General features: G+C 37.1%; 1 protein-coding gene across 1 annotated transcript in view; it reads left to right on the top strand.

Annotated features, from left to right (window-relative positions):
* The first annotated feature begins 1,222 nt into the window (after window positions 1-1,222).
* LOC128642330 (CMP-N-acetylneuraminate-beta-galactosamide-alpha-2,3-sialyltransferase 2) overlaps window positions 1,223-14,133 on the top strand; it is a 334,854-nt gene continuing 321,943 nt past the window's right edge. Inside the window, exon 1 of the mRNA XM_053695242.1 lies at window positions 1,223-1,254. The gene's annotated coding sequence lies outside the window, so the exon portion shown is untranslated. The remainder of the gene's footprint in view (window positions 1,255-14,133) is intronic.

The following is a 14,133-nucleotide window of genomic DNA, read 5'->3' as shown; positions in this document are numbered from 1 at the left end:
AGTACAAATAAAAAATTAAACAATACTTTAATTTGGGGCCAATTGGGGCACTTTTAAAAAATTACCCAGAGATCTGACCTCTGGTTAATTTTTTTACCTCAATTTGCTACTGATGGCTGGTTATTTATTGTAATCTAGCCCTAAATGTTTTACTACCCAATGAGAATCAAGGAACTGTTCTTGCATTAACAAGACACTTATGTCTGCTTTCTGCTCAGTAGTGCTAGGACCATACAGAAAACCCCTGGAGGGGAGGATGAAACCCACACGCCATAGTTTAGGCAACTATTGCTAACACCATCTATTAAAAGGGACACTAAAGTCAAAATTAAACTTTTATGATTCAGATAGAGCATGTCGTTTTAAGACTTTTCAATTTACTTTTATTATGAAATTTTGCACGTTCTTTTTACATACACACTTTTTCAGGCACCAGCATCTACTGAGAATGTACACAAGTTCATAGGGTATATGTATACTAGTCTGATTGGCTGATGGCTGTCACATGATACAGGGGGCCGGCAAATGGGGAAAACATAAATTTGTACGAAAATTATTTTTACTGCTTATTTGAAATTCAGAGTTAGTGTTATTACATTGTCTTTATATTATATACCTGTTACTTATGCAATCCTGATGAATTTAGTGGTCCTTTAACCCCTTAACGTGCTACAAAAAGCGGTTGTTAACCACCAAAGACATACCTGGCACGTCCTCAGGGAAAATTATTGTGATCGCTTCCAGCCGCTCTCAGGGTATTGCAGGCATCGCACAATAGATAAAATGTGTTTTTTTTTTATTTTTCATCATATTTTATAATTTTTTTATAGTAAATTATATGATATGATGAAAATAATGGTATCCTTAGAAAGTCCATTTAATGGAGAGAAAAACGGTATATAATATGTGTGGGTACAGTAAATGAGTAAGAGGAAAATTACAGCTAAACACAAACACTGCAGAAATGTAAAAACAGCCCTGGTCCTTAACGGTAAGAAAATTGAAAAATGATCTGGTCACTAAGGGGTTAAGATCTTAAAGAAGCAATAAAAAAACAATTTTCCATTGTATCAATCTTGCAAGTTAACATTTCCTGTCTGAGTGTGCATAGATGTAAATGTGTAAATGGGGGAAGGTAGGAGGGGAGGAAATTGTCTAAAATAAGGATGTGACAATGAGCAATATATATTAAACAACAAGTCAGACAGTACTGCAGATCTTCTGCATAATTCTGAAGACAGCCGAAGGACAGAGGTAAGAAAATGGTCATTATGTCACAAGATACATAGCATACAGCTGCACATAAGCTCTAAGCTATGGATATAAACTCTTTAATAGACAGATTCACCTGGGGTGATATATTATTAAATAAAATCATTTTAATTAAAATATGAGATTTTTGCTTAGATTTTAACATTTCACTATTTTCTTTTGAATAGTTTGTGTACCTTTAGATAAAGCCTTTGGTTGATCAAACTCCTCAGTGTAGCTTTTGATATTGTTTTTCTTGTTTTGTTTTTTGCATTTCTGGATCTGATTAAAGGGACAGTCTACTACAAAATCTGTATTGTTTAAAAAGATAATTTCTTAATTACCCATTCCCCAGTTTTGCATAACCAACATGTTTATGTTAATATACTTACTTTTTACCTCTGTGATTACCTTGTATCTAAGCCTCTTCAGACTGTACCTTTATCTCAGTGCTATTTACAGACTTGCATTTTAGTCAGTTAGTTCTGACTCATGAATAACTCTACAGGAGTGAGCACAATGTTATCTATATGGCACACATGAACTAGCAATGTCTTCTGTGAAAAGCTATAAAATGCACTGAGATAACAGGCGGTCTGTAGTGGCTTAGAGACATGCAGAAATTTAGAGGTTTAAAGGTTATAAAGTATATGAATACAACAATGTTGGTTGTGAAAAACAGAGGAATAAATAGCAAAGGCATTAAGTAAAAGTATAACATTTTTGGAGAAGACTGTCCCTTTAAGGTAACATACTGATTTACACTGTAGAGCTGATGCTGTGATCATCTGAAGCCCATTTAATGGGGCCGAATTATCAAGCCCCGAATGGAGCTTGATGCCCCTGTTTCCGCACGAGCCGTCAGGCTCGCCGGAGACGGCAGTTATAAAGCAGCAGTCTAAATACCGCTACTCCATAACATGCCCACCTACCCAGAGGCTGCGGACATTAATCTGCCCGATCCTATACAATCGGGCTGATTGACTCCCCTGCTTGCGGCCGATTAGCCAACGAATCTGCAGGGGGCGGCATTGCACAAGCAGTTCACAAGAACTGCTTGTGCCATGATAAATACCAACAGCGTATGCTGTCGGCATTTATCGATGTGCGGCAGACATGATACGCTACATTGTATCATGTCCGTCCGCACTATAATAAATTGGCCCAATAGTATGGAATAAAGTAAAATTAGATTACTTGTAACATACACTAAAACGTACTGCAATAACCTTTTTTCTCTGCCAAGCACAATCTATGCCACTACTTTAAATGTAAAAGGATTGAAAGAGTATATTGACTAATATAAAAAAGAGGGGGGAAAATCTCACTACATATTAAAATCAAGAGGGAGTTTTTAAAACTATTAAAACAGGAATTTTCTATGGCATTCTAATAAATTAGAATTGTTGCAGTTTAACTCAAATTGTGAATACAACATAACAAAAAATTGTGTTTTCCACTTGGATTGAGTAACATGCAAAAACTATAGGGTATCCTCAGCTCTACATAGAAGCAAAAGGTGAATGAGACATTAAACACGTTTGGCTTATTAAGTTGTGTTCAGGGTTTTTCCCACTTTAAGGGATGCAGAAGTCAAAATTAAAGTTAAATATTTTAGACAGAGCATGCCATTTTAAGAGACTTTTTTTTCTTCAAATTTGCTTCTGTTATTAAATTTACTTAGCTCTCTTGTTATTCTTCATTGGAAAGCATACCTAGGTAGGCTCAGAAGCAGCACTGCACTACTGGGAGGTAGCTTGTGATTGGTGGCTAGTGTTACACACATATGCCTCTTCTCATTGGCTTACCAGATGTGTTCAGCTGTCTCCCATAGGGCATTTCGGATATGAATCTGATTTTAACAATGTGTTTAACCCATTTATTTATACACAAGCAACAGTACAATAATAAAACCTAGTCCTACCATTATTAGACCATTTTCTTTTGGCAATTTTATCTCCCTTTGACCAGTACTTCATGACATACAGTATGTACCAATTAACAATCTCATATCATTGTGTGTAAGTTTATAATGAATTTTATAAACATGAAAATTCTTCATTACAGCCAAACAGAACATATTTTAGTTGTGAATAGATTTTCATAATTGAACACCTTAAGGAACTGTGACGTACCCTGTACGTTGCTGGTCTTTCTATGGGGTTTGCAGCATTATTTCCGGTGCCCAGCTGGCTGTAGGGAGGGTAGTTTATAAGTATTTTTATATATATTTTTTAAATGTATTATTTTTTCTATTTTATATAGTGTAGTATAGTCTACTCGACATATTTGTCTATGTCAACCCTGTCACAAATTGGGGCCTAGGTTTATCGGCCCTTACAAAGTCCTGAAAAGACTGTCTCCTGTTGCCTACAAAGTGGCCTTGCCCAAAACCCTGCGCATACACCCACTCTTCCACATCTCACTACTCAAGCCTTACATCAAGAATAGATATACCCGTCTCCGAGCTCCTCTTCCTCCGCTCCTGGTCCGTGGTGACCCTGAATATGAGGTTGCTAAGATCCTGGACTCCAGATACAGGCGCAGACAACTGCAGTATCTGGTACATTGGAAGGGTTACTCTGTGGCGGATCGCATGCTCCATCTTTGGTCTCCAGATTCCATGCTGCTCATCCTTTGAGGCCACTCTGGTTCCCGGAGGGAACCCTTGAGAGGGGGGCTATGTTGCACCATGCCGCTCTAGCTGTTGCTAGGGACGCGGCACCTGCTGTTCTGCTTGTTGCCTAGGGTGGAGTCGGCTCCTGTCTGCATGCGGCGGTGACGTCATCGCTGCATGCTTCCTCCGCTCTGAAGCCGGTCAGGATCACCTGTGGCGCGAATCCTGCGCCTATGTAAGTTACTCACTTGCTACCTATCACTGCCCAAGTATAGGTTTTACTTAGTGTTCTCCTGGGTGTTATTGTTGCTATATGCTGGACTGTTATATTGTTGCTGACCTCTGCTTGTCTGACCACTCTGCCTGTTAACCCCTAAACTGCTGGATTGATATACTGCTGCTGAACTCTGCTTGTCTGACCACTCTGCCTGTTAACCCCTAAACTGCTGGAATGATATACTGCTGCTGCTAAACTCTGCTTGTCTGACCACTCTGCCTGTTAACCCCTAAACTGCTGGATTGATATACTGCTGCTGAACCCTGCCTGTCTGACTACTCTGCTTGATTAACCTCTATTGCTCTGTTGCCAAACCCTGCCTGCCTGACCATTCTAGTGGTTTACCTCTGGACTGCTTTACCAGTGCCAAACCCTGCCTGCCTGACCATCCTAGTGGTTTATCTCTGGACTGCTTTACCGTTGCCAAACCCTGCCTACCTGACCATCCTAGTGGTTTACCTCTGGACTGCTTTACCATTGCCAAACCCTGCCTGACCATTCTAGTGGTTTACCTTTGAACTGCCTTTCTCTGATTCCCTGCCTTTTGCCGCCAAAGACTATCCTGTCTGTGGTAAGTGCCGCTTACCTCCTCTTGCAAACTTTCTCTGCTCTGGGATATTCCCTATCATTCCGGCTCAACGCCGGGATAAGAAGATTACTGGCAGAGTTCAGTCTGATAATGGAATATCCCATGAGCATTACAATTTTTTTTAGTAAGATACATGTTTGTGATAAATTCAGTGCACAGACATTTGTATGGCAACATTTTGTGAATTTGATCTAAAAGAAAAATCAGTTGTCAATTAAATTGCATATGCACAGTTCCATATGTTTATAGTACTAAATAGTTAATTAATCTATCTTTATTTTATATGAGTTGATCTTGATAAATATTTTTTTATTGAGTTCCCACTTCCTAATGGTGGTTTTACACAATTAATCAAAGTAATTAATAAAAGTAATGCTTCAAGATCTAAACCTGAATACCTACAGAAATATATATATATAAAAGTAAAAATAATTGCTTTAGAAATCTGCATATTGTTTACAAACAGCGCATGCTATGCTAGAGGAACTCAGAATTGATTTCTCTAATCTTACATGAATTAATAATTCTCAGTTATTCCATTATTACATACTAATTTACCATTAATTTATTCACTCTTGTAATATATCCAATATTGGGTTTTTTTAGAATGAATTGCTAAAATGTATTTCTTTACAGCAGGATTTTCAAATTTTAGGGTAAAAGGAGCCAGGGTTTCTCAAAATTGTATTATTGCTCCACAGGTTTTGAACTATTCTATATACATTTATGTTAAGGGTGAACCCCAACTTTGGCTCTCTCATTCATAAATTACATTTGTCAACCCTAATTTTCAAGTTTTAAATTATTATGGATACACCACAGAGATATCAAAATCAGTTAATTTTGATGAGTAGTCTGAGGCTGGGTTAAAGTGTTCTGGTAAGGGAACCCCAGGGGTCAGGCCTTTCAATTCAGGACACTCCCACAAATTGCTGAGTCAGAGCATTAAAAGTGAATTATAGGACAGTCCTAAGAAATACAATAATTTCTTTAGTCACTAGTGGTCATTGGTTTATAAACTAGAGGTGTCACTAGGGGAGTGCGGACCGGGGGTGATTGACATCACTGGGCAGGAACTTACTCTACTAGAGTAATCCTTTAGCATCATAGAATCCTTCCTCTACATGCTGACTGTAAGGAGAAGTGGTATCTGTCTGGATTCATGACAGTCAACATGTAGATGGAAGGATGGAATTCTAACGGTGACTAAGTGATGGGAAGAGTGAACTTTTCACCTAATTTCTGTGATAAATCTACATCTGCCTTATACATTAGGAGGCAACATTTGTGAGCGCCCTTTTTAAAGAATGGTTTTATACAGACTATGGAGCTTATTGGGGGAGGGGAGGGTGGCAACATCCCACTCTTCATAAAATTAAAGCTGTGTTATTTGTTGCTCATAAAGATGTCACCAGCACACCTGAAAATGCATGAAAGTAGTTGTGTATCTCTGTCTAAATATGTTATGTCAGAATAGTTATGATAGGTGATCTTTATGCATGTGCTGTTATCACCTATAGCTCAGCAGCTGTGTAGCGTTGCTTGGTGCTGCTCATATTACTGCAGATCTCAGTCATAGGAACTGCTTCATTCCCAAACTGAAATGCACAGGTTATGTCAACCTTTTACATGACTGTCAAAACTAGAAAGCAGGTTATGTTATGGTAAAAATGTGTTTATTACAAGGGGAAATTATACAAGACAACAAGAAAGCAAATATGCATAGTAAGTTAAAAATGCATATTTTAGGCTCACAATTTGGCACCCAGGTCAAGCTCTCAAATTGGCAGGATATGAAATTCTATTCTTTGTGCCCATATTTCTGCTTTATATATACAATTTTCTGTAAAACAAAACTAGGACCAATCAAACCCTGCCCTCTGACCAAGTAGCTGTCCATATACTACCCCTAAATCCCTGATCACAATGACCCTACTCCCAGTCTAAGGTTGTAAAATTAAAATGTAGGGAGATAGGTACTTGAGTAAAGCCAACTGCATCCAATATGATCTGGAGTTTTCTACATGCTGTTAAAAAAAAGGTGCAGATCTTGTTAATACATATAGAACCAGGCACTTATTCATATGCAGCAACTTATTGGCATAATTCTCTTGGTATTCTTTGTTGAAGTAGCAGAAATGCACTGCTGGGAGCTACCTGAACACATATGGTGAGCCAAGAAAAAAACAAATGTATATAGCTACCAATCACTAGTACCAGTGGAATTAAGATTTATGAGTACCATTAGTAAAAAAAAAAAAGCATTACTGGGGGGGGGGGGGGGGTATTGACACAATGAGTTACCGCATTGGTGACACCAACCCTAGTAAAGTCACTGTTATAAACAAATACTTTCAGTGAGATCCATCTAGTCTCTCTGCTAAATTTACTAAGAAAACTTAAAAAAAACAACTACTATGTATCGCTTGAGCAGTATATTTCTTAGTTACCAACTGTACGAATCCTGTTTTCTCAGCTAGTTTTATTTTATAGGAGAATTGCATGCATTGGATACCTCCTCCACAAAGGGATATAAAAGTATCAGCCAATCAGTGGCTACAGAGTGACCTGCTACAACTGCTTATTGGATGATCCTCTCATATTTCTGAGCAAACACTAGTAAAATAATGGTTTTTTTTTTTACTTTTACATCAGTTTAAAATGGAATGCAAGAATTCAATGTTAACATCTTCTTGTGCCTCTTGAAATTCATACATTTAATTTGAAAAGAAAGTGATGATGCAAGTTTGGCAAATGCATCTTATGTCACATTTGATCATTTTCTGCATATAGCCTAGTAAATCAGTTATGCAGTAATGTTAGGTTACCGAGCATTCTTTAAAAATAAGTCAAAGAATCAGTATTCTGTAAAAAGAAAACTGAAACTTATTTGGAAAGGCTATTTTTGAAATGTGATATATCAATGGCTGCAAAATAGCCAAATAACAGTTGTATTGAAGTAATAATAGAGAAGAAATGTTTCTTGGGGCCTGATTATCTAAATCTCTCTGGTCTGCTGATATTCTATAAAATGTCTCATCGATATTATGAGGCTCCTCAAGGATTTTAAAGGCATTTTTTACATTGGGAACTGTGTATCTAATTAAAGGAAGTTCACTAATATGCTTTATGTTAAAATGACATGAAACCCTCATACTTTCCTTTGTGATTCAGGCAGAACATACCATTTTTAAAAAGTTTCTCATTTACGTCTATTAACAGATTTGTTAAGACAATATTCTGTATTGAAGAGATACCTAGGTAGGCATCTGGAGCACTACATGGTAGGAAACAGTGCTGCCATCTAGTGCTCTTGCAAATGGATAACATTATTGCAAAACTGCGGCTATATAGTGCTCCAGAAATAGGTCAGCTCCTAAGCATACATCCCTGCATTTCAACAAAAAATACCAAGAGAACAAAGAAAACTTGATAATACAAGTAAATTAGAAAGTTGTTTAAAATTGCATGCTCTATCTAAAGTATAAAAGGAAAATGTTGAGTTTCATATCCCTTTAAGGAAAGACACTTATATTACAACTAGGCGATAAGCCTGCCCAGAGGGCAGTCTACGTTTAAAAAATACAAAGCCCCAAGCTAAAGTTACAAAAAATAAAAAAAAGTTATATTAGAGAAAAAAATAAACAAAGCTATCAAAAATAAAAATTTAAACCTAAACTAATACACCTATAAAAATAAAAAATCCCGCCCAAAATAAAAACACCCCTAATCTAATACTAAACTACTAATAGCCCATAAAAGGGCATTTTGTAGGGCATTGCCCTAAGTTAAACAGCTCTTTTACCTCTAAAAAAAATACTAAGTCCCTCCTAACAGTAAACCCCCCGACCCACCAAACCCCCCAAAATAAAAAAAACTAAAACTAAAATAAAACTACCCATTGCCCCTAAAGGGGCATTTTTATGGGCATTGCTCTTAAAAGGGCATTAAGCTCTTTTATTGCCCTTAAAATGGCAATCAGCTTTTTTTCAAGCCCAAAAAAACCCTAATCTAAAAAATAACACCCCGAAACTTTAAATAAAACAGCCTAAACCTAAGCCCCAAATAGGTACTCACTGTTCCTGAAGTCCGGTGGAGAAGGCGCGGAGCAGAGGTACTGAGCTGTGTTACCGATGCCCTGATCCTCAGCAGTGGTCCTCAACAGCAGCGGTCATCGGCGGCATGGAGGCTCCTCTTCATCCGTCCGTCGTAGACTGAAGAGTTAATGCATGGTACCGCAATCAATTTGGGGTACCTTGCATTCCTTGCATTCCTATTGGCTGACATTTTTAATTAGAGCTACTGAAATCCTATTGGCTGTTCAAATCAGCCAATATGATTTCAGTAGCTCTCATCCTATTGACTGATTTCAAAATTTCAGCCAATAGGAATGCAAGGTACCCCAATAAATATGGGGTACCTTGCATTCAATCTTCAGTGTGCGATGGACGATCACATGAAGAGGAGCCTCCACGTCGCCGAGGACCGCCGCCATTGTGGATCCAAGCATCAGTAACACAGCTCCGCACAGCCTTCACTCCGGATGAAGATAGAAGATGATGGATCCGTCTAGAAGAAGACCTTCTCTGCCGGACTTCAGGAACAGTGAGTACCTACTTGGGGCTTAGGTTTAGGCTTTTTTATTTGAATTTTTGGGGTGGTTTTATTTTTAGATTAGGGTTTTTTGGGGCTTAAAAAAGAACTGATTGGGCTTGAGTTGATTTAGGGGCAATGGGTAGTTTAGTTTTTTAGTGTTAGTTTTTTTTATTTTAGGGGGTTAGGTGGGTGGGGTTTTTTTACTGTTAGGGGGGCTTAGTATTTTTTTGAGGTAAAAGAGCTGTTTAACTTAGGGAAATCCCCTACAAAAGGCACTTTTAAGGGCTATTGGTAGTTTAGATTAGGAGTTTGTATTTTGGGGGGGCTTTTTATTTTCATAGGGAGTAGGTATCATTTTTTATTTATTTTATAATTTTGTTTATTTTTTTCTGTAATGTTAGACTTTTTATTTTTTGTAATTTAATGTTAGTTTTTTTATTTTAATTGTAATTTAGGAGTAATTAGAGTCAATTTAGGGGGTGTTAGGTTAGGGGGTTTAGTAATTAAATTAGCTATTTGCGTTGTGGGGGGGTTGGCGGTATAGGGGTTAATATATTAATTAGGGTTATTGCGATGTGGGGGTTTGGCGGTTTAGGGATTAATAGGTTAATTAGGTTTATTGCGATGTGGGGGGTTGGCGGTTTAAGAGTTAATAGGTTAAATAGTTTTTTGCGATGTGGGGGGTTTGCGGGTAAGGGGTTAATATTTTAATTATGTTATTTGCGGATTAGGGGTTAATTACTTTATTGTTTTGCAATGTGGGGGTTGACGGTTTAGGTGTTTGTTAATACTTCGTGCGGGAAGTTACTTTTTTTTGTTATTCTTTGTGCGGGCGGTTACGTGTTTTTTAGTTATTTCGTGTGGGCGGTTGCATTTTTTAAGGCTTAGGGTTTGCCAACTTTGCATCCAGGTGGATTCTTTTGGCTGCATGCGCAGCCAACATTTTTTTGGCTGCCTCGCGTAGCCAATATTCCTTTAAAGGATGCGTGCACAACTGGCGACGGCGACAGATGCGTTAAAAACTTGATTATAGTATAGATATAATGCTCTGCAAAATAAGCTGAGGAATTTTCTGAATGCCACCAAGTTTTTGAGAATCTGGCCCTAGCTGAGAACAGTGGTTACAGTACTAGGATTATACCCATTTCAGACCTGTCGACTTTGAGGGGAAAAAAAGTCACAGTGTTCCCAAATTTGCATATTCAATTATATTATTTGGGTTGGGTACCCTTGTAATTCAGCACAGAATGCACACAACTATCTATTTTAAAGAGACAGTATACACCAATTTTCATATAATTGCATGTAAAATACATTACTATAAATAAGAATATGCACAGATATAGATATAGAAATCCAGTATAAAACCTTTTAAAACTTAGAAGCTCCCAGTTTAGCACTGTTGATGAGGTTAGTATGGGATACCCACTGAAAGGGGCTGGGAAAGCAGGAACTGGCAGACCCTCCCCCCTCTCATGCATCTCATGAAAAGACTCATTACACAACCAGGAGTCTGTAGACATCAGTATACAGCTAAAACTTTGGGGCTTGGTTAGGAGTCTGAAAATCAGCAAAATGTTTTTTAAAAATAAGCAAAACTATACATTTTTACAAAAACACCCCAGATGGGCTATATAAACGGATAAGCTACTAAACATTTATGCCAAAATGTAGTGTACAATGTCGCGTTAAGGTCCCAGAACTGAGACATTCAATAATGATTATTAAATGCCTTTAACCATTAAGGGTGAAATGCTGATTTTTCTACCTTCTGACTTCAAAGCAAGATATAATAATAATAACAACAACATTTTATTTATTTATAGTAACTTGAAATAAAACATTTGTTTCTGGTTTCAATAAAACAGCTCTCAAAGTTTGGAAAAATGTATAACAGTTAAAAAAAGGGACAGTAAAGTCAAAATTAAACTTCATAATTCAGATAGAGCATTTCATGTTAAACAACATTCCAATTTCCTTCAATTAACACATTTGCATTGTTCTCTCAGTATACTTTATAGAAGAGTATTGGTAGGCTCATGAGCAGCTGTGCACTACTGGGAGCTAGCTGGTGGCTGCTTATATATGCCTTTTATCATTGGCTTACTAGATGTGTTCAGCTTTCTCCCAGTAGTGCAGTGCTGCTCCTGAGCTTGCTCTTTAACAAAGGGTACCAAGGGAACAAAGCAAATTTGATATAGAAGTAAACTGGGAAATTGTTTAAAAATGCATACACTATCTGAATCTTTAAAGCTTAATTTTGGCTTTACTGTCTCTTTAAAGGGACAGTAAAGTCCAAATTAAACTTAAATGTATTGGACAAAGTATGCATTTTTAAAAAACTTTCAAATGTACTTCTATTGGCAATTTTCCTTTGTTCTTTTGCTATTGTTTCTTAAAAAGTAATCCTAGGTAAGCATAGGAATGTGCACGTGTCTATAGCCACCTTGAAGAAGTGTTTGCAACAATGTTTAAAATAATGTTATACATCTGCATGCTCCTGGGCCCCTTAAGTATTCTCTCATGGAAAGGAGCTACATTTAATCAAGGAGACCATAAAAAAAAGTAATTTAAAGGGACATAAAACCCAAATTTTTTCTTCCATGATTTAGGTAGGACATTCAATTTTAAACAACTTTCCAGTTTACTTCTATTACCAAATGTGTTTCATTCACTTGATATGCTTTGTTGAAGGAGCAGAAATGCACTACTGGTTGCTAACTGAACACATGGGTGAGGCAATGACAATCGGTTCATATATTTAGCCACCAATTAGCAGCTAAAACCTAGGTTCTTTGCTGCTCCTGAGCTTACCTAAATAAAACTTTCAGCAAAGGATAACAAGAGAAGGAAGAAAATTAAATAACAGAAGTAATTTGGAAAGTTGTTTAAAATGATATGCTCTGTCTAAATCATGGATGTCTAATTATAACTTTACTGTTTTATATATAGTTGCATACACTGCTGCCAGAGACACATGCATGCACCTAGCAGCCTACTTAGCTTTACTATTTAACTAAGGATACAAAGGGAACAAAATACATTTGATAATATAAGTAAATTGGACGGTTGTTTAAAACTCATGCTCTATCTGAATGTTTTATTTTGACTTTACTGTCCAGTTAATTTGGCAGCCGTGATTGCAACAATGTTTACAATAATGTTATACATCTGCAGTGCTCAAGGAAAATGCATACTCCTGAGCCCTCTTCAGTATTCTGTCATGGAAAGGAGCTATATTTAACCAATGATTAAATAAGTATATTGGATATTTTTTACATATATATTGAATCATTAAAATTTCATTTTGACTTCCATGTCCCTTTAAAGGCTACTTTACAGGGACAGTAAACACCATGAGGTTTGTATATAAAAAGTTTAATTATCTGTTATCTATTATTATTCAGGTATTTATTTTGCCCCCTTTTCATGTAAATTAGCTCTGAAAATAGAGTATTTTCTAATTCTCAGAACTTGAAATGCACTCTGCTGACTTGGAGTTTGGCTATTGAAACATAATTGCAGTAAAATCAATTGTAATTTGTTTTAAAAAAACATTTAGACTTGGCTGTCTGATATGTTATTCTATAGCAACATAACAAATGTCTTGTGATCTTGTAAATGTCATGTTTACTGCTCCTTTAATGGGGTAAAAAAAGAGATTCATCTTAAAATGACTGCACCATAGAATACATGATTTCATTACTGCCATCCCATTGTTTTAAAAATAGAATTGCATTCAATAGAGCACAATACTATATTCACTCTCTAAAAGCTGGTAACAATAATTTTATTCCAATATACTTCCTTCCAAAGGGAAATAATGAACAATCAGAAACAGTATTAAAATGTACTGTATTGTTCTGGTAGACTGTTAGAGCAAAGGACATATGAATACCATGAAAACAAAAGAAATATTAGCGCAACAAAGGTGGCAACCAAAACATAAACTAAATGTGCTATAAAATGTATATCAGTTTCCTGGTTACCTTACAGGAAGTCAAGTAAATTAATGGAAAAGTCTTCAAGCAGAGGTCTAGATTACAATTGGTGCAATCATTTTTTATCTCTCATGGGCGCTAACTGCGCTCAAGGTAATACAGTAGCGCTGGTATTACAAGTTGAAAGTTAAGAGTATGAGGCCAAATTAGCAAGCTCTATTTGCCCCTGTTTCCGCGCAAGCCCTCAGGCTCGCTGGAAACAGTAATTATGAAGCAGCGGTCTAAAGACCACTTCTCCATAACTTGTCTGCTGCCTCTGAGGCTGCGGTCTTCAATCCACCAGATCCTATATGATCGGTCTGATTGACACCACCTGCTAGTGGCCGATTGGCCGGGAATCTGCAGGGGGCGGCATTGCACAAGCAGTTCACAAGACAGCTGTCGGCATTTATCGATGTGAGGCGTACATGATACACTACATCGTATCATGTCCGCTTGCACTTTGGTAAATTGGCCCCTTAGTGTGCGAGCAACAGACTCAGACGCGCTAACTTCTGGAGGTCTGATAACTCACAACCGTGCTAACTCCATCTCCCCGCACACTGAAAAGCTTTCACTTTTTTTATCGCTTGTGAGCTAACCTGAAACTGCGCTAAAGCCAAGGTGCTTTAAGAATACAATTAAGACTTGTTCATCATCCAAAGGCTAAATCATTTTAGGATTATCACACGTAGTAAATTTTATACACATTAGTAAGGATTCATCTTTTTGCAAATATCCAGATTGCCCCTTTCTTACCTTTTCCATGCTTTAGGAATACGTCACATTCCTATGTTTTTCACTTATACATAGAAATATATAT

Source organism: Bombina bombina, chromosome 1, assembly GCF_027579735.1.
Source record: "Bombina bombina isolate aBomBom1 chromosome 1, aBomBom1.pri, whole genome shotgun sequence".
Taxonomy (NCBI): domain Eukaryota; kingdom Metazoa; phylum Chordata; class Amphibia; order Anura; family Bombinatoridae; genus Bombina; species Bombina bombina.
The sequence above is the reverse complement of the archived record's forward strand: the minus strand, read 5'-3'. Positions and strand labels throughout refer to the sequence as shown.